We start from the raw sequence: 20,957 nt of genomic DNA, 5'->3' as shown, positions 1-20,957 counted from the left end.
AGATCAGCTCCCTCGCCCTGCTGGGTCACCAGCCAGCTGCAGTCTCAGCAAGGTAAGAGCATTGCAGGGCAACCTTAGGCTTACATTAACAATTTGTTTTGGCTTGACACTAATAAAGGAAACAAAGATTTTTCTGTAATCATATATGTTTTGCCCATTATTCTCTTTCCTTACCATTTTCCCTGTAAACTCAGATTACTGTGACATCCTGGCAGGGCTGTTTTGTGGCAGCTCTTTCTCAATTCAACAAAAGCAACGTGATGGGAAGCAGAAGAGATTGCAATACACTAACATCTTAAATGTGTTTTTGAAGAGGCCTTCGGGCACAGATGTTCCATAAAACTGTATTTATTATTATAATAATCTGCTGAAGAGTGCAGCTGTTTATTCAGGGGTCTGAATATTGAAAACTCCCTAAATCTAATGATTCCTTGTCTACCCCACTCACTGCACTTCCAACACTAAAAAGAAATACTATTTTGAAAAATCTGTATATACCAACATATCATAGAACACCACGGAATAAATATTGACTTACAGCATAAATGCTGCTATAAAAACGTCTTTCAGAAGGAATCTCTTCAAAGTACAAGTGGTATCAAAATAACTGCTGAGGAAAAGACTGAAACCTACAACACAGGCATTATTTGAGCTTAATGCCAAATTGTAGTACATCAAGAGCAGATACCTGCAAATTCTCTGGCTTGTAACAGCACTGACACATGGCCAAAAGACTCTGGTTCAACGGTTTTGTTTGACACTGGAGAAGAAACATAAAGTCCACAGGACTTTTAAAATGCTGCTGGTCTGATGTCAGCAGTTTGGTGCAATGCTACCGGTCACAATTTTCTCCTGTTACTTCAGGGAGGGAAACAACTAGAAAATCAGAAATGTGAAAAATCTGTGATAAAAATACAAATGTGGTAATTTTTGTTTTCTTAGATGATGTGGCAGCTCCTTGAGAAAACAAGGTCAGAACTGCATCACTAATCTTGCCCAGCATGCCACCATGGAACGCTTTTTTATCATTCAGCTCAGAGATTAGAAATTCCAGGAAAAAAAATGAGAGGTACACTATTCTCATCTGCAGCCACGAGAGTTTTGCCTGACTGTAATGATCTCTTCTGATTCTGTTTCCTGGAAAGCTGAGTGGGATCTGGAGGCTTCCTGTCTCTGCTGTGCAGGTGCCACAGCGTGAGCTTCTTTGGAGAGCCTTCCCTTGTGCTCAGCCTGTGCCACTGGAGCACGGGACCCAAATCACAATCATTGCTTTTATCAGCCTCGAGAGGGTTCAAATTGGCATTTATTTAAAGCTGTATGTAAAACTATTGTCAGGAGCAAGCTCTGCGGTGTCTCCAGAGGAAACTACAGCTCTACAAACTTCCTTCTGAGCCTGCTCTCGTAAACTGTCATGCTCTCTGCTCTGCTCCAGATTTTTTATATCCATCCAGTAATGAAAGTGTTATTTTTGGAGACATTAAATTCATATGCTATTGCAATTCCAGAAACACTGTATCCCACTGTAGAGAAGCACCATTTGCTCATCTGTTTGTGAACTTCTCAGTCTGTAGATGGCTGAAATCCTCTATCCTATTTGCAGAGAAGTCTAAGTGAGAACTGTTAACTACTCACTATTTTAATATTAAATACCCTAATTTCCTAAACAATGCATAGAGAAACATTTGAATTATTTGTTTGCTGCTGATTGTTACAGAAGAAGCTGCCTTTTCAGATAGGAAAGGGTCTGTGTTGTCAGCAAGACCCAGCAACTCCCACACTGCACTCCCACAGTTACTGTACTGACCTCACAGCAAGATGACCCTCTGGAGAAGTGCTCGAGCTTCTTCCTTCTCCTCCACTCTTCCCAGCAGGCACAGATGAGGCTAACACCCACACAAGTGGCAGTGTGTTTCACAGCAGCTGTGCTCCCCACAGCAGGTCAGTGCCCAGCCTCACACTGCCTATGCAGTGCATTTTGTGGGCTCAGGAAATCCCTTCCAGCAGCCTGGGCTCAGCCACTGCCCAGATCGCCAGCACAACCCAGCGTCACTCACATCCAGCCTCCTCAGCTGCCAAGTGTGCACATTCCCCAGGACATTCATACACTTCAAGGATGAAGGGGTCAGAAGAACAAATGAAGTTAGTCCAGACAGAGGTGTTTCTGGCTGTAGTCTGCATTTTGTGGTAATAAAAGATGCAGAAACTACCGGTCCTCTTAGTAGAACACCAGCTGGCTCCCCTTGCAGTAATAAGCTCTGCTCTAAAATCCTGGGCTTCCATGTCTTGTACACCAAGTATACACCAAGTATAAAATCACTGACTGCTCTACAAACTGCTTACAGCCACATCTGTGGTTCTGAGTTTCCACCCAGTTGCTGATGCACAACAAAAATCCCTGATCTGAAGCTGCTTTGTTTTGAGAGTACTTTCAGGTTCTGTCTGTTAGAGCAGCAATGACTTATGTCCTCAGAAACTTTCACTCTGCCATATTTCATATCCTTTTAACGAGAGTAACATGCTAGGCATGGTTATGGAGTGTAAAATCACACTTAGCATAAGGTCTGATGCCACAGTAGATTAAGAGTGGAAAGAAGAGTTGAAGTAGTAGTAAAAGTGAGTGCAGCAACACATAACGCTGCTTCTTCCAGTACATAAATTTATCACATCTTCCCAGAGCCATTAATTGAGTCATTGCTCCCTATCCATGGAGCACATTTGCTACAGGAGCATCAGCAGAGAAAGAAGGTCTCTGCTGAAGGACTATAGAGTATGAGTGAGCAATGGTTTCCAAGTGCTCAGCAAAGCAAAATACATTTTTACCGGAACAGTTAAAGGCCCCTCTTCCCACTACACCTGTCCTCCTGCCAAAGCAGAGCTTCCTGGCCTCACCACTGTGGCTTTAGAGCTGTTCTATAACAGCCACATGCAATTTTTATAATGGGAAAAGCGACCTTTTTGCTTCACCTTATTCTCAAAAACAATGAGCTGTTTTCTTGCTCAAGCTTTATTAAAATTAATTTTTAAACATAAAAAGTCAGCAAGGACAGGAAATTTTTGCTTTAAAAGTGAAAGGTTCAGAAGATATACACAGCTGCTCAAATAACCTCGGAGTGGAAATGGCCATGAGCTGAGGAGGTTGGTATTTAAGCTGGCATGTGATTTTAAGCACCTAAGCAAGCCCTAAGAAACAAAAAATCCCAAATCACGTGCTGCAGATGCCAGGCAGGTAATGAAACCTTGATAGCCCAGGACTGTAAACGAGAGCCCAAATCAAGTAACTTCTACAGTAATACTTAAAATGACGCACTCATCCAGGAGCTTGGTGTAGACACAACCTAACACTGTACTTAAATTGCCACAGTATTTCTCACAGTGTTTCTGTATACGCTCGGATGTTAATTTTTATGCCTTACAGTAGAAAGGGCATTGAATTATGAATGCTGTGGGAAACATAACACTGAAAAACACATCTAAATCTCAGTCTTAAGACTGTGCTAGCATATCTTTTACATTTCATTTCCTTTAGGGGAAAAAAAAAAAAGAAAAACAAAAAAGGAACAAGTGGCCATTGTTGACTTTGCCAGCAAAAAGAACTGAGATATCCCAGCATGGGATAACTGAGAATCTCCATCACATACCCACTTCCTCTCTTACCAGTGTCCTTAGCAAATATCACTGTGCAGACACACCCCAACGAGGTCTGCTCTGTGATACCTTCACAAAGACTCATGCAATAGTATGAACTAGTGGGAAAGGGGAGCAAAGATGGGAAAAAGCTTCTCATCTTTACACATAACCTCAAGGATATTCTGGGTTTATGGCCTAGAAGAGAAATGACGTGAGGCAAAGTTATATCAGCCAGTGACTCATGGACAGCTCAGGTCCCCTCTGTGGAAGAATCACAGCACAGATGTACATACAACAAGGTGAAAAAAAAACAACAGAGATGAGCAAAGCTGACATTCCCATTGAAAAGAGCCTTTATCACTCCTCAAGTGATACAGGAGCAAGGTGCAATAAAGACTCTTTACAGCCAAAATGCCATTTTGTTGACTAGTGACCTCCTGTCTTCTTTGCGCTTTGAAAGTCATCTTAACTGACTTTCAGATGCATTCTTTCTGTTGCTTTTTTCTTTCTTTCTTTTTTTTTTTTTTTTCTTAAGAGTTAGCAAACAGCCCAGTTTAATCTGTCCTTTTCTTTGGTCCTGGGTATTTTAGAGATCAGAACTGAGAGTTTTCTAACTCTAGATATCTCTTCATTATATACGATTTATGTATAAAGATATAAAGAATTCATACCTTTTTTCTTCATAGAGCATAGAGACGTCCATACAAAGAGCATAACACCAAGGCTGACATGGAAAAATGAGCAGGTTACAAAAAGCAAGGCAACACTGTGCTCCTAGAACAGCATTCTCCATCTATACTGGTGCCAAGAAAGATACTGCTGAGAAAAGTCAGAAACAGAGGGAATGAGTGGGACAGCTCTGAATAAATTTTGTTACCTTTTAATCACTCAGGCTCTTCTTCTCTGAACTCTTTCATATAAAATGGCTTAGGATGAAGGGGACCTTAAAGCCCATCCTGTTCTAACCCCTGCCATGGGCAGGTTATCACCACAAGCTCAGGCTGCGCAGGGCTCCATCCAACCTTGCCTTGGGCACCTCCAGGGATGGGGCACCCCCAGCTCTCTGGGCAGCCTGTGCCCATCACGGCATTGCATTAGAGCAATACAAAATGAAAAGAGGTGAGCAGGTTCAAATCTGTATGCCTGAAGCATCAGTTAGATTACATGATTCCCGCTTTTCCACCTGATGCTCCTCTACAGGAACCTGTTTGGTGCAGTCAGGCAGGTGTGTCTGTGTGAACACAGATATGTATGCACATACACTCTATATGTCAGCTTTCCAAAACACAGTTGCAAAGATCTCACAGCTTCTACAAACACAGACATGTTTTTGGAGCTATGTATTTTTTATAGTGTTTGCCGTCTCCCATTTGGAAGTTTTTTCCTTCTCTGAAAACTATCTTGCTTTGAGGAAAAACCATGAGTTTTGAGGGTGGTCTGCCTCATAAAGAGCCATGGGGCTCAGTGCCAGTCAGCTCTTTTCAATTATCAGGTCCAGGTGGGAAGTGTCAGGTGGTTCCCATAAAGGCTGAGGAACTGACTGTCTGGTGGGAAGGTTTCTGTGAAGTCTGTTTTTGCTGAGGGGAAAAAAGGGGCTGAAGTTGGGTTCTACTAAGTTCAAAAAGTAACCTGAATTCTGAGGATGTGGTGCTGGATGTTGTTGGGCTATGGGGACCTAGGTGTGCTACCAAGTACATTAGATGTGTTTGCCTTATTTCAAACCTGTGGCCACAGCAAACAAACAAACAGTTCTCTCCTACCTCATCTCCAAGTGAAACAAAACAAAAATACTCCAAGAGAGCAACCTGACCCCAAAGAACCCACCGTGCATGCATTAAAAATGCTTGCTAATGTACATGCAGCAGAAAAAAGAATAAGTAAGCAATCATCTGAAATGACTTTTACATTACAAATTGTTCCTGAATGGGGCCTAATGGGGGAAGCATCTTTGCAAACTCTTCTCCATTTGCAGCGTGCATTCAAAGTAACCACTGTGCCCAATTTCCTGTTCCTTTACTGACAGAAAGGCACAGATTTCTCCTCCTTTATACAGGGGCTCCTGGGGCTGCCTGAGTGGGAGTGTACTTGTGCTGCTGGGAAGCTGAGGATGGAGCTGGGATGACTATTGTTATGCAGTAACTGTTCTTCCTTTATCTTTTCTGAGAGGCGAAAAACATACAAAACTACTGGCCACATCTGTGGTGCACCAATTAGAGATAGAGAGGACTGGTATTCAGCCTCCATCGATGGTTCAAGGTAAGAGGAAATTACCCACTTTAGCAGATAACAGAATCCTAACTATCTGCCTTAAACTAGGATTGACCATATGCTATCTGAGCTGATAGCAGGTACAATATTTCATCTGAAGACAGGCATATTTGCCTTCCAGTTTAACACTAATATTATTTTGCTGACCTTGAGTCACATTGGCAGAGGAACTGATGCAACATGAAAGGATGTGACACAAGGCAATCACCAGCATAACAAGGTATGAAAAGCCTGAACAACTTAAATCCTCTGGACTACCCAGTCACAGAGACTTTTGAGTTGCTAACCACTACAGGAAGATACAATATGAATCAATACATATCCACTTTATTCACAAAATGATAGATAGTACAGCAGGCTGGCTAGATTTACCTTAATTTGCAAATCAATTTGCTACACTTCTTTTTTTTTTTTTTTTAAAAAAAAAAAAAAGACAAAAAGAAAAAAAAAAGAAAAAAAAAAAAAAAGAACACCAATAACACAAAAAAAAACTAATCAATTTGAGATCAAAATAGACTGAAGTGCAGCAGGAGCTGCTGGCCCCACTTGCATGGCTGTGCCCTCCGGATGGCTCTCAAGGCAGCCCTGAGGCAGCCAGAGCAGTGAATGGGACCAGGCAGCTGCTGGCACATGGGGCACAGCTGCACACCACTGCATTGAACTCACCTCTGGGGAGCCCTGTGTGCTGCATGGCCCTGGATTGTACGGATGAGTTGGAATTTCAACATGTGAGCTTTCACCTCCATTGCTCACAAAGCACTACAATGCAAGCAGATCCAATAAACAGCCAAACCACAGGCTGCCATCATCCCTGCCTGCTACTCCACAAACCCAATCCTCTACCATTAGGTTCTCTCTGTTGTGACTTCATATACAAAGCATCACATCTGGCTGGTGACCAATAGGGCTCTGGGCAGTGGGCAGGAGGGCTCTGCTCTCAGGGAGGGCAGGATACCAACCTTCTATCATGGCTCAGCCCAGCCTGGGGCACACCAGCACAGAGACATGGATGGCTCAAGGAACTGGCACATCTCTGAGACTGCACAGCCCATTTCCACAGGCTCTGCGTAGCTGTTCTCTGCAGCTGGCACTGCTCTTTTTACTCCAGCCTGTAACATTTTGCACAGGGGCAGGGGAGAGCAGAGCATGGAGCCCCCTCTCCTTTGTGGGAGGCCAGCTGAGCCATGTCAAACCTTTCTGTCAACATTATTCTGAGACACAAAATTACAAGACCTGATGCTGTGGGACTTTATACTTGAAAACAACGCTCAAAATGTCCTTGAATGTGAGAATATGAATAGTACTTTTCTGTGGTGAATCTGTATGAGAGCTACACATAAACTCATCTATCACAGTTTTGTAGCAACAGAAGTAATTACTGCAGTCTTTTAACCAGCAAATCCCTAAAAGTGCTTTAGAGCGAGGGTGCAGGAGGAAACAGATTTCAAAGCACATGAAAAGTATTTCCTGTGTGAGGATTTTAAAGGGAAAGCAGCTGTAAGAATGAAGATATTCAGGAAGAAGATCAGTTCTGTTAAAACACTCAGATGCTCTTCTGTGTCCATACCAGAGCAGCTCTTTACAACACACACGCAAACCAGACCAGAGTTCATCCATCTCCTTTCACTCTTGGCTGTTCTTTCAGAGGAGAAGAAGAATACAGCTGCAGAGGAACAGTTTAAAGCTTGAGCTCTTGATACATATGAGGATAATATGTCTTCATTTTAAAAATACAGATGGATTATTTCCACAGATGATTTGCAGATGTAACATTTAGCTATTTAAAGACTACAGGCTTTTTCAACACTTGGGAGAGTGGTAGAAAATCTTGTTTGTGGCAGGACTGAAGCTGAAATTGTAGAGCTGTTCCATCAGTACCCATAGCACCCATCACATTTTTGTTCTTTGTTTCATTCAAGGGTTTCCCTTTTTTTTGTCTTTGCCTTTTCTCTGTCTCACACTTGGCTCTTTTCTGCCCGTGTCCATAGCAGCATCCACTGGAGGATTGCAATGATGCTGAGATGGCCTTCTGCCAGGGGAAGGACAGAATCAGTGAGCAACAGGCAGTGCAGTTTGAGGTCATTCTGGTTTTCTTCCCTCAAGCACTGTACCTTTCTAAGAGACAGCACCTGATTATTGCATCAACCCTGCTAATCTTGGTAAAGTGAGACTCATTCAGTTTTCTGTTTTAACTAATGCATCAGTGGGAGGCCAATAAGAAGTCAGCATGCAATGAAAGTTTACTGTGACATGTGCTAACGGGTACAACATTTACTGCAGGACATTTGACTTGCCTTCAAATGCTCCCAGAAGCATTATTTTTTTTTTTAAATTAATTTTTTAGGGCAAAAAAGGTGCCCCAAATGTGTGTTTATTTCTTCTTATTGTGCTACTTATTAACAGTAACCTTAAGAAGTTCTGTACAAAATATAGAGAAAAAATACGAAGAAAACTTTGATGCATTTGTAACTATTTATGGACTTCACACATTTCTACTTGCAAAAAAATGGTTAAATGTTGTTAAATCAAAAGCTTTAAAGCAAATCTGGGATCATTAGAATAAGATTGCCCACATGGCTGAGCTGAGTTTATATAACCATGTTCTGACCATTTTGTCTAAAAGCACAAAAATATTTTGAGAGAAGTAGATGGAGTAGATAAGAGGTGGATGGATGTTGAGGTCATTACTGGAAGATGGCAGGCATAGATGAAAGGACACAGAATAAAAGGCAAGAGTAAATTAATAGAGAGGGGTTTTGTGGGATGCGCCAGAAGCACTATGTATATAGAAGTGCATTACTTAGATGTAAGTACTAACACATCTGGGGGAGGAAAGCTGAAAAACATAAGGACTCGAGGGATTGAGTGTCCTGTCACCCTGAGGAGTGGAACAGAGCCAAAGAAAGAATCATTTGAGGTGAAACAACAAGCAAAGCTTACTGACTGTGCCATTTATTTGCTTCATATATTTACTTTCAGCTGCAGCCATCCATTCATTGTTGGCATACATCCAAATAAAAATTTGTGAATCTCACAGATTAATTATTAAACCCTTTCTTATCCATAATTACCAATAATAGCCAAGCAAAACAAAAATAGACAAAAGACAACTACCACCTTTACTTCACTTTCTTCAACAACAACAACAACAGAAGCCCAGACAGAGAAATCTGGACCACGACACATCCCACAGAGGTCAACTAGATGGAATTTTCTCAGATGACAAGAAATGACTATCCCAAGACATAAGTAATTTAGCAAAACCATTCAGATGTATTCTTTAATTACTGCCAAGTCTTTCCCCTTCAATAACCTTTGACAATGAATCCTGGGTATTAACAATGATCTCAACTGCCATGATAACATCACAGGGAGAAATTGTATCCTGAGTAACTGAGAGATGGAGAACTGCCCAGAGAGAAGGTGGAAGTGAGGATCACCTGAAGTGGGTGCTATGCCTACGAACAGAAGAGAATTTTCTTGGCTGGACTATCTAGACACAACAGAGAGCAAGGGGAAAAAAACAGCAGTTACCCACACAAAGAGTTATCCATTTATTTAAACTATTATAGATAAAGAATTTAAAGCTACAGACATTCAAGGCTAAACCTGATGTTCACTCAGTTCAGACTCGAGGCTTTTTCAAGATTTTCAAACAAAGTTAAGCACAAGCCATGGACTCAGCTCATTTTCTGCCCAGTCCCAGCACACTGTTTTAGCCACTGTCTGTGTAATGCTTTAAGAATGGCAGCAAGTTTGCTTTCAGCTGCTGAAAACTTTGACACTTCTGCAGGAACATAAATGAGTAGCCCTTTAAAGAAAAAGAAAGGTAGGAATAAATTTGCAAGTAAGTTATGCCAACACAGAAACCAAACTTTTGAAATGATGTGACCAAAGGCTGCAAATGATGATAGAGAGGAAAATTCTGAAGTTGCTATGGTAACTATTAACAATTCAGACAGGCTGTTAATATAAGATCTTATTAAATGTGTCAAACCAAACATTTTATTTATAATTGAAAACATTAACATTGACACTTTCCGATTAACGGAAATTAAAAACAAATTCAAGATGTATCTCAGCAAAGACTTGAGAGTTAAATCTGAGACAACACTTCAATTCTACTTTGTTACTTCGCACATTCTAAAACACCTTCAAAAAACCTTTTATGCTACTTTTTTTCATGCTTGGCCATAGCCTGGAGAAAGGCAGAAGTAAAAACATCCGGTTTCTTTTCAACTATCTTCTTCAGGAGAGGGAGAGATGGGAACATCTTCATTTTTTGCCCCTGACATAATCACTTTGGTGTTTAAAGATCATATTGTATCATATTGTAACTGTGACTTCACACTGCTGTCCTTACTTGGAATAAGTTGAGCTGCTCCATTGTTCCCTTGTCAGTGGATCTAGTTAACTTTGCAGATGAAATAGGGAAACTCTTTCCCAGGATAACAAGCTTTTTAAGACCCCAGTTCTGCAAAGTACTTAAATCTTCACAGACATTACACGTGTAATTGAAATTTAGCATGAACTTAATTTATAATGTGGTCTAATGTATTCTGTAGTGCTATTGTAAGCTTAAAAAGAATGTCAGAGCATTCACATTGTGTTACAGAAGCCAACACTCTTCCGTACTTGTGGTCATGTTGGAATGGGAAGGACTGTAGGTCCCTGAGCAAAACCTGCTGAAGGATCCCAGATCCCGTGTACAGCTTTGCTGACAGATAACCTCCAATGCTATATGCACTCTATACCCTGAGTCAACAGTATTTTTTCCCCAACCCATCATCAGGCAACTTTTACCACCAGAATGACCTCCCATCCTTGGTTGTGAGAGCATGTGTAGGGCTCGGTCTTGTGGGAACCACACCTACCTACTGCCATCTGCTGTGGCCAGTCCACCTGCCAGCATGGAGCACGCTGTGCCAACACCCAGATGTGGTGGTGGCTTGTTCACAAAGTCCTGTGTGTCACTGTGCCATCTAATACTAACTTTATGGATAACCGGTGTTTTAAGATATAAATATTACAGAAGTAGATTAATCATTTACCAGGATGGAAGTCAAAATATACTTGTGAGGACCTGAAATAGTGAGAAATGACCTTACTACCTTACTTTCAAGATCACGACCTGTTTCATAAGCTAAGGAATTAGAAGCTGGGTAGGGCCTGGCTAAGAGAAAATTTCAGATGTCAGTCATGTTTGCAATTATTTAACAAAATTTCTTAGTTTGCCTAGCTTTTTACAAGTCTTCTGTAGTTGGTGGAGACATTAGATGGAATCCAAGTGTCACTATTTCATGCTAGAAATTCAGGGAACAATGGGATGGAAATGTTTAACCTGCACCCGTCTTTATCAGATCTTCTCCACTAAATAGAAATTAGATCTGTCCAGAATCTGCATGGGAAAGACTGTGTGGCAAATGGAAATTACAGAATACACACCTTCTGTGCAGTATGAAAAAGTGCTACTAAAACAAAAGCACTAGAGTCAGCTTCTGGCACAGTGATACTGTAGCAATATCACTGCATTTCTGCATAAAGAGTCACCCAAAGATTATAAAAAGAACTGGCTCATTTCCATGGAAGCAAGACTATGCACAAGGACTGCACAGTAGGGCAAGTCCCTGCTGGTCATGCAGCAAGGTGTCTGCTGTGATGCTCATTCCCAGGGAGCAGAACTTGCCATCATTGCAGAACTTATCGCTTGCTGCTGATCAAGTAGTAACAGTGAAATGGCACTGATCTATTCATAACATTATCGTTTTTGTAGAGAAATCCTGTAACACAGTTATACTGTGTGGATCACAGTAACCAGTTCGATGATACTTACATAAATGTCAGGAGACATTGGCTGTTTTCACCTCATTCCAAATAAATTATTGTAATTTTATTGTTTTTATGTCAGCAAATCATATTTTTTTTTCCCGAGTAAGATGTATTAGGATGGAGTTTGGATTTCTGTTTAGAGAAACATGCATTTTTCAAATGTCAAACCGTACTTTGCTGAGAGCCCCGGAGCAGCCTCACACGAGAGAGTTCCTATGGGCAAGGCTGGCTTCAGACAGCTCCATCTCCCCCTGGCCTAAGCACGCAGCCTGCCCTTGGTGCTGTGGTTTCTACCCCTTCTACCCCTACAGATACATCTGACGTGGTGTTACCCAGCAAGGCTAGTTTTAAACAAAATGGGACTTGCACTGAGGGGGATTCCCACATGGAAGCCTATCCCAGCTACCTGGACATTTCAGGCTTCCTCATGGAACACTATGTATACAATGGGCTCCTAAAGCAGTCTACATTTTCCTTGTTGGCCATTTCAAACAGAACCATTAAACCCTCATGCAGCTGAAATTCAGTGATCACATGCTGACTGCAAAGTTTATGGGTACTATTTACTGTACACATGTTTTGCAGGATAACATATGTCCCTCTTCATATAAATTATTTGCAGGTGCTGCTAAATCTCCAGTAATCAAAGAGCTTACATCTAGTATGTCTAATTAGCTTATTTAATAATTGTGATGGAAACAGAGGAAGACATTTACTGGTGTCCCCTCAGATATCCTTAAAAACAAGGAATGTCGCTGTGGGGATGTCATAATGTGGGTGTTTTTTCAGCCTAGTCAGTATGCATCATTTTAATGTGACTGTGATCATAGCCCCATTGTGCCTGCCAATCCCAATTAACAGAATCACCCATCCTAGGGCTGAATTCATTGCTGCCTGTGCAGCTTACTGGGACATGAAGCAGTAGACTTGCAGTCTACAGGCCTCTGAAAAGCAGCCATGCCTCTGGGAACTGTGCTCAACTTTTCTCAGCTGTGAAATCTCTCTGTAGCAAGACATGTTCCTGTCACATATTTTTCCTTATGGAAGGGTGAATATTTCCCTTTTCTGATGACTCCAGTATAATCAGTGAAACATCAAGATGAACAAATATATTCAGGAGATAGCCTTGCTGTTAAAGTTACCATTAAGTCTTGAAAACTAGGGCAGGTTGGTTGATCACTAAAAGTATTTGGTTTGCACCTGCAGAATGAGCAATTAAATCTGAAAATGAAAGATCAGGATTATTATTTTTTGCTAAGAATCTATGTATTTACCACATTGCATATTTTAGCACATAGCTGGTGTTGTGCCAGCTTAGTCTATCCCATACATACAACCTAATTCACACGTGAGATACGAGCTTCCTTCTGCCAACATCAAGTGACTTCTTTGGTGAGTAGGGGAGCAGTAAGTCACTTTTATGGTACAAGATCTTTTTTTGGCAAAAGATAGCACCGAGATTTCCAGCAGCAACACCAAAAGGCTCTTCACAGTGCAAACATAAGCAACGTCTTTTCATATCTCCAGGGACTTTCCCCAGATTCTGTGGCAGAGAGAGCATGAGATTGCTTGTAGCTCTTTTGTTCCTTCATCTCTTCTTACCAATTTTCATTTGGAATCAAACACTTGTGCTAGAGGCAAGAAGTCTCTTTTCTGGCTTCATGTCCCAGAATTTCCCTAAATTGTTCTTGCACATGTCGTCTCCTGACATATGATATATGCAAACTCTTCTCCTGATTTATGCTTTATGCTCTATGCGGAGCCAGTATAATTGTAAAAAAGTAGTTTTCCTTGAAGTTTAGAAAGTAATATACAATGACTGAAAATGTTTCCCTAGCATCTCATTGCTGTGCCTCCCTTGACAGTTCTTTTCCAGTGTGTATCTTGCAAAAACAATCTGAAAATAAATGCAATTATTTCCCCAATATCGCTAGTTTTAAAATCTTAGCACTAGAGAGGATTTCATCACTGCATTTGGTGAATAGAGAAGACTTCATCAAAGGCCACTTTTCCAAGTGGACTTGCAACCAAACTTTTCACAACGAAATCCTGGGCCAAATTATCAAAGAGTTCACCTCCCGTCTGGCACAAGATTAAGGACAGACTTTCAAAGCATTTAGCCATTTGAAGTTCTCAGTGTGACACCACTGGTCAGATTTCCAAAATTTCCACTCACTCAAGAGCCTAGAAGTGATCTGAACTCCTTTGAAACAGTTATTGGTTTTGGACACTTCAAAACTATACAGTATTGAATGTAGTCCAGATACCACATTATTTAAGTATTTATAATAATTACTTGATAAAATACAAATGTTTTCTTCAATTTGTCCATGAACAGTTTTTCCTGTGTTCTTCTTAAAACTTCTAAATCTATAAACAGAGTTTCCTTTCTGTGCTCTCATCCAAAAGGCTCTGACAAGACAGCCCTTGCCAGCTAACTGACAACTGGAGGATCTTCCCCCCTTTCTCTTCCAGATTCAGAAAGAAAACTAAGATTAGCTCTCTTCACAAGCAGCGAGTTCCTTTATTTCCTTATAAAGGCTTTGATACAGCACTTTGGCTAGGAACCACTTTTATCACTAAAATTACACTCATTAGAAGTTAAAGATACTGAATGAAATAGAGCAATCTCAGATCAAAGGAGCCTGCTCTTAACTACATCATAAAAACAAATTCAACCAACTAATAAGAAATGGGCTAAACACATCAAGGACCTAAATGATTAACTTACATTTAGCAATTATTTTGACAACTTATTAAAGGAAAGCTGACCTTTCCCCCCCCCCCCTAAATTAAAGCCTACTACATTTACATGATGCAGGAAATTACGGTTTAGTTATTTACCAAGATCTTCCTAACCAGCAAAGGGAAAGCAGCACTCTTATCAAAAATAATTTGGCCACTATAAAACATGACTCCATAAAGTACATCTCTGAAAGCCTTCTGCATATTAGCACAGTGATCCTATTGATTCTATAGCAACAAACTGCAGTAGAAGCAATTACATTTTACCATGCTCGCAAAACCAAATATTTAGGATTTGACTACGTGCAGTATTAATCCATCTATAATTAGGTAGACAACACCATGCTTTCTATTTCTTCATGATTTATCTGTAGTATCTGACAGCATTTTGAAGGTAAGCTGATTATTGCTTTTTTATCTGTAGAAGTTTCATTAGTTTGTTTTTTTTTTCCCCCTTCTGATATGGTTTCAGTTATTAAAAAGCCAATGTAAGAAGAAAGAGAAGTTTCAAGGTACAGGAACAGAATGAATTTCAAACAACAAGAAATGAGGACTGAGCCACCTGCAGTAAGAGTTATGCTCCCTCTTCATCTTTGGCAGCAGAGATTAGGTTTAGCATGTTAATGCTATATGTAATAAAGAGGTTTAAAGCCTCCAGACAATTCTATATATCTAAAGGCTGAGCTGCAAGTCCTTTAATGAAACCAAGCATAACATCTAAACACATTATTGAGTTCTGCAGCAACTCCAGTTTGTATTTTTAACAATAGAGTTTGATAGATATGACAGTGCTGGACAAACAATTTATATTTATCACTTGCTGCAGTATGAAGATTATTTGTATTCAGACTCAATTCTGCCTAGGATTTAACACACTCTTGGACCAAATAAAGATATCCCGTTTGTTATCTCATAACGTGCAAAAAGAGTGATGGTAATACATATCTGGTGTTGAATGTATAAGTCCACAGTGCGTCTCGGATGGCTTTGTGTCCTGTGCAGACTGTATCAACATATAATAGAAATAAGATTGTTAAGGACAATGTTCTGTAGGCATCCATAGCAAAGCACAGAGACGCAGGGATTGCTGCACCAGGCAGCAGTGACGCCACTCGTGCTCTTCTTCCTCAGCATCCCTTCTCAAACCAACCCCAGTACAATCACAAAAGTGTTCGGTGTCCTCCCACACATTTAGACAGGTTTAGTGTTTCAGAGACTTACTTTTCATCTTTAAAAGCTAAAGGTTAAGGCATACAAAAAACCCCTTGCTTCTAGAATACAGTTACATGGCAAATTGAAAAAAAACAAAAAACAAACAAAAAAAAACAGCCACCACCCTAGCAATTATGTGGCAATTACCACAGCAAATTATCATAATCATTTTAGAAATGGCTCTGAATACATCACTGCTACTTTTCTTCTAGGTGTGCAGAATTACTCTGTGCCTAATAATTCTATGATATCAGTAAGATCTCTCAAAGAGCAAGTAGAGCTGTCCCATAAAATACTTGGAGAAAAGCAAGACATTTATAAGTGACAGTGGAGTACATCTTGAAGCTTGCAGTGAAGTCCAGCGCTGAAATATCCCAGAGAATATCTCACAAGGCTGGGAGACTTGAAGGTTCATTTTGATATACCTCCAGTACATGGGCATGCCTTAGAGGATATCCATTTTGTAGATTAGCTACCTGCATGAGCTGTATTATGAGGGGCAAGGAAAAGGACCATCCGTAATTGCATACAAGGCACTTTGAATGCACACTCAAGATTAACCCTTCCAGTGTTTCAGAAAAAAGTTACCAGGTGTCCATAGCTAAGCTTGCTGCACTGGGTGCCAGGAGCCTATAGCCCACAGTGCTGTCCCCAAGGGTGGCAGCAATTCCCCAGTGGTCTGGGACTTCCTCAGACCTCTATATGAAGTGCTGCGTTGGTGGGGACAATCCAGCATTGCTGCAACGTAGGTCACACACACCTGCCTTCTGCAGCCAGCCTTTGAAGGGATGTGCAGCAGTATCTGCTATCTACCTTAGAAGAGTAAATTTTTTAGATGCATCAATTCGTATTTCCTCTGCTTTGTGTTTCTTTAGTCCCTAGATGTGCTTGGAAGAAACCTCAGGCCAAGTCTTGTTCTCAGCTACAATCCAATTGTTGGGAATGATAAGCAGCGTAGCAACAAATGGTAGAATTTGAATCGCTGTATTATTTCCCCATCACCAAAAGAAAAATCAGTTTCACAGGTTTGTATCACTGTGGCCCAGATGTCAAAGTCTGTTTTTCAGTTTGGCTGCATTTGGCAACACTGTTTAACTGTACATATATTCTTAAACTGTCTAAAAATAACAATTCTGAAGAATCCAAGATGTTTTCATGCAGGCCAGGGGAAGTTTAATTGCATTCAAACTAAAGCGCTCAGTCAATTCTCAGATGAAGTTTGAACTCTTATTTTGCTCTTCAATAAGATTGATGTGAAAAGCCACCATAGCCTGGGGTTTTGAAGTTGAAAGATTATAATTTGGCCTTCTGGCATGTATCTTTGTCAGTTTTTTAATCTCTATATGAAGCCTTTCAGCTTTAGAGAGAGACCAATTGATGTTCCCTGAAGCATGCATATTCTTTCAACACTATAAAAATCGTCAACCATTGTCATTTCCAATCTAAAAGTTTTATTCTCTTTATTCTCAAATTAATTTGGCTTCCTGGTTCAATTGCCTGTATCAAGTAAAAAAAAAAAAACACACACAAAACACACGCAAGAATTAACGTCATCTGACTTCTACAGCTATCTGTAGGCTGTTGATCATATAGCCTGATATCTGAATGGGATACAAATACTCAGAAGAACCAGACATCTCAAATGGCTTAAGAGATAAAACCCTTTAAATAAGCTTGAGACAGATCTGAATTTATTTAAATGTCTGATTCTAAATGTACTTATGCCTAGTAGTAATGTTTACCATCTGCCTTATTCTGTCTGATGAGGTAATTGTAAATCTATAAATAGCTTAGCATATGCTGCACATATTCTGGCTCTAAATATAACAGCCTTTGTGTAAAACAACTGGAAATAATAAGAAGTGATATTAGTTTGGGCATTATTCAGGGTAAGTCGAGAAAGAAGTATAAAAGCTTTTTCCTTTGTCTTATTTGTATCTACTGCTCCAAAAGCCCGGCTGAAACCAAAGCCTTGTTTATGGGCCCAATTTTAACAAGTTGTCAGTAGTTTCAGTGATTCAGACCTACTGAAATAGGCATTTGAAATGTAGTAAAGCAGTTACAGTCAGGGTAATAAATACTGTAAACCAATATAAGAACTACATTCATTTAGGCTGAACAAATAGATGTTACTCTGTGAATGACTAACGCCACAAAGCCCAGTGGATGTTTCCTCTTCTACAAGGTGGAAGACCATAAAACAAAGTACTGTCATAGAAATCATGAAAGCTTAACTTGAAAGAGTCACTTTAGAGCCAAATTAGAGGATTCTTGCTTCAACTGTACCTACAGCCATCGTATGAGCAAAGCACTGTTTCGTAATTACAACTAAGAATGCCATTAATGCTAATTATCTGTGGAAAGAATTGTAATAGCTCACGTACATTTGCCTGGAATAAAGCCTTAGAGAAAGGAACAAAGCAGTCTAAAATCACAAGCTTACTGGCATGCAGCTTTTTGTCCACATAGTAAGGAGACCATGAGATGTAAGCAAAGACCAACTCAGGTCTGGGTAACTGGGTGATGTTCTTTCTGGAACATGGTTTTTAGATGGAAAAATCATACTATTAAGAGAAAGACCATATTTTATCTAATATAATTCATACTTTTGATCCAGGACCACATTGCAAATTTTCATTTATTAGCTCTGGAAATCTGACACCAGTCCATTGACTCAGGCAATCACTGCAGCTGCCTGCAATGGCCCCCTAGTGCAGGTGGGGGGAAAAACGATACATTACCAAATTAGAAATAAAACAGTGAGTCACTTTCCAAACCTCCTCCCAGTAACATGGGCAGCCTCTATCTCATCTGCGGCATGGCTCGAAAGCTTAAAAAAGGGCCTAAAGATGTGTACAGTTTCAGCTGCTCGGTTCAAACAAATAAATTTCTTAACATGGAAAGCTATGAGTAGAGACTATTCTGAGGTTTTTTACTGAAGCCTGGATTCATTGAATAAGACCTTGGCTATGATACCACGAGCTGTGGTTGTACTCCCGGTCACATGTGCAAAAAGCCAGTTATTGCCTTTCTCGCACATTAATTAATCTCTGATGTCTGTGTGGATTCTTAATTCTATTCATTCAAAAGTTTTGCTCCCTTTTGTTAATAAGGGTTCCTCAAGGGAATATATATCCTGACTTTCACAAAACCCTCACCTAAACTAAGACTCTTCCCAGGTAATTCACTAGCAGCATGAAACTTCTGGAAAGTGGGCAAGAAAAGATGAAAAATTTCCAGCTGTGTGCATCTGTGCCCACCCAGACATCTTCATACCATATGGGCGGCTAGACTTCAGTTGGGCAGAAGGACAGAGAAAAGCCAAATGGGAGAAGGAATTGTCTGAGCAAATTCATCTTCCCTGGAACTATTATTTTGAGAGTGCCTGCATGTCTGATGTAAATCTTTCCTCTGCTTTCAGATATCCTGTGAGGGTATTCCTGACATTCTCTGTAACTGCTGCTTAGGTGGAGGTGTAATCTACGCATTGTCTGTCTTGGGAATTAGGGGAAGGGTGCTGGGAAGTGAAATAAGAGGCAGTCAGATGCTCCTTTGACAGTAAATGTCAAGAATAATTTAGTTTACATATTAAGGATTTTTTGCCATCAGAGCTCAGATTCTCATGCTATTTCACTGAGATGGATTCAATGGGACTTCTTTTATTTCTAAAAATAAGTATTCTGCATAGCTTAAACACTGGAATCTCCCTTTCACTTTATTTTTTAATTGCCTTATAACAGGGGCCAAAGCTACTTTCTTTTATACGAAGAGTCTTTTCAATTATTTTACCTAACTTGCAGTTGTGAATGGATTATGGCCTTCATTTCTTTTGTATCCAACAGTGATGTAGCAATATCAGAAATAAGTACAGAGTGGAGCTCATATCAAAGCAGACTGTGCTTCCTGTCCCTCTAAAGTAATAACATATGCTAGAAAGAAAGGAAGTGATGAGCTCCAAGACAATAAACAGCTAGAACATGTGGAAGACAAGATGCCAAACCATCCTAATTCAGTTGCACATCATTACTGGCCTCTCTATGATTTACCCATATCCTCAATAAAACAAAAAGACTAATTTTTCACATAGCTATAGTGTAAGAAGAATCCCATTTCTGACCAGGGAACGTTATGAAGAAATAATTAAAACTCCTTATGATCTCCACACTATGTTCAGATTTGGATAGCCCTGTCCCAAGGCGCAGTATAAAGGAAGTCATACTAAAATTGGAATGGCATCTTTCTTCCTCTTACTTCCATCTCTCCAGTAAAACCAAAACTTACTGGGTCCCAGACACACAGATATTGGATATAATGCCCATATAAATCTTAAGGATCTTCTATGATACTGCAAAGTTTGTGATCTGAAGATAAAGTTATGGAAGTTTCATTCAGTTTAAATTACAGCAGGGTCAGTGAAAACAATAAGATTATCCCAACTTTGGGCCAGTGTTAATAGAATGTGAACTCTGGCCAGAAATGCCAGCCTGTCTGGGGTGTGTGGGCTAAAGGAGCAGATGTGATGCACGAGGACCTGTGAGCAGGTAGACAGAGGCGTTTCAGGGTGGGCAGTAATTCCTGAAGACAGTGCCAGCAGACCAAATGCAATATTCCTTTATTTCGTTATAACTCACTAGTACAGTTGCCTAAATGCCTACACAGCAAACATTTGCTTGTGCCTTAGCTTATCTGTCCTGCGTAATTATTAAGATAGCTGCTGTTACCATGCTGTTCTAAGGCACTGGGCAAACATTTTGAATCATTTTCAATTGTATCACTTATGGCAGAGCAGAAGCCAAATTGACTTCTATCTTTGTTCTACAGTATCACTGTAACGATACGTGCTAGAACAGTCTGGGGATGGGACTATTAGTTAACTGCCTTTACAGAACAATGTCTTAGTGTCAACCTCCCAAAGTGGGGGTTGTTCTGCCTTTCATTTTTTGTAACGATATGAAGTGAAAGCTATTTAAAAACATGCACATAAATCATGAAAATGACAATCACGAAAATATTTGCCACTCTTTTCATATTTCATGCACATTCCCACAGTATATTTCCTCACTCAGTAACTCCATTTCTGCTTCAATTGTTTGAGTCTCCTCTAACGCTTCTCTGATACAGATGAATTTTGATCCAAACTTAAGGGCAAGGTGATCTCGTATGTAAACAGCAAGGTTTGTAATGCAGGACCCTTTGGACTCTCTCCTGAACTTCCCTGCACTAGCAGAGGTTTCAAGAATACAAGAAGAATCCATCTTTGAGGGAAGAACAAGAAG

The 20,957-nt window shown here is 40.2% G+C and overlaps 1 protein-coding gene across 21 annotated transcripts in view; it reads right to left on the bottom strand.

The window, feature by feature from the left end:
* SEMA6D (semaphorin 6D) overlaps positions 1-20,957 on the bottom strand; it is a 610,984-nt gene that overhangs the window by 79,363 nt on the left and 510,664 nt on the right. The window contains exons 1-2 of one of the 21 annotated variants that reach the window (XM_090148891.1): positions 6,562-7,167; positions 4,299-4,446 (exon numbers count right to left, since the gene is read on the bottom strand). The exons of 17 other annotated variants lie outside the window; for them this stretch is intronic. The gene's annotated coding sequence lies outside the window, so the exon portion shown is untranslated. Of the gene's footprint in view, positions 1-1,804; positions 2,043-4,298; positions 4,726-6,561; positions 7,168-20,957 lie in introns of those variants that run through there. 3 more of the 21 variants (XM_090148895.1, XM_090148890.1, XM_090148893.1) reach the window with 3 other exon arrangements.

This window comes from Phasianus colchicus, chromosome 12, assembly GCF_987193195.1.
Source record: "Phasianus colchicus chromosome 12, bPhaCol1.hap1.1, whole genome shotgun sequence".
NCBI lineage: Eukaryota > Metazoa > Chordata > Aves > Galliformes > Phasianidae > Phasianus > Phasianus colchicus.
Note: the sequence above shows the minus strand (reverse complement) of the source record. Positions and strands in the feature narration are given on the sequence as shown.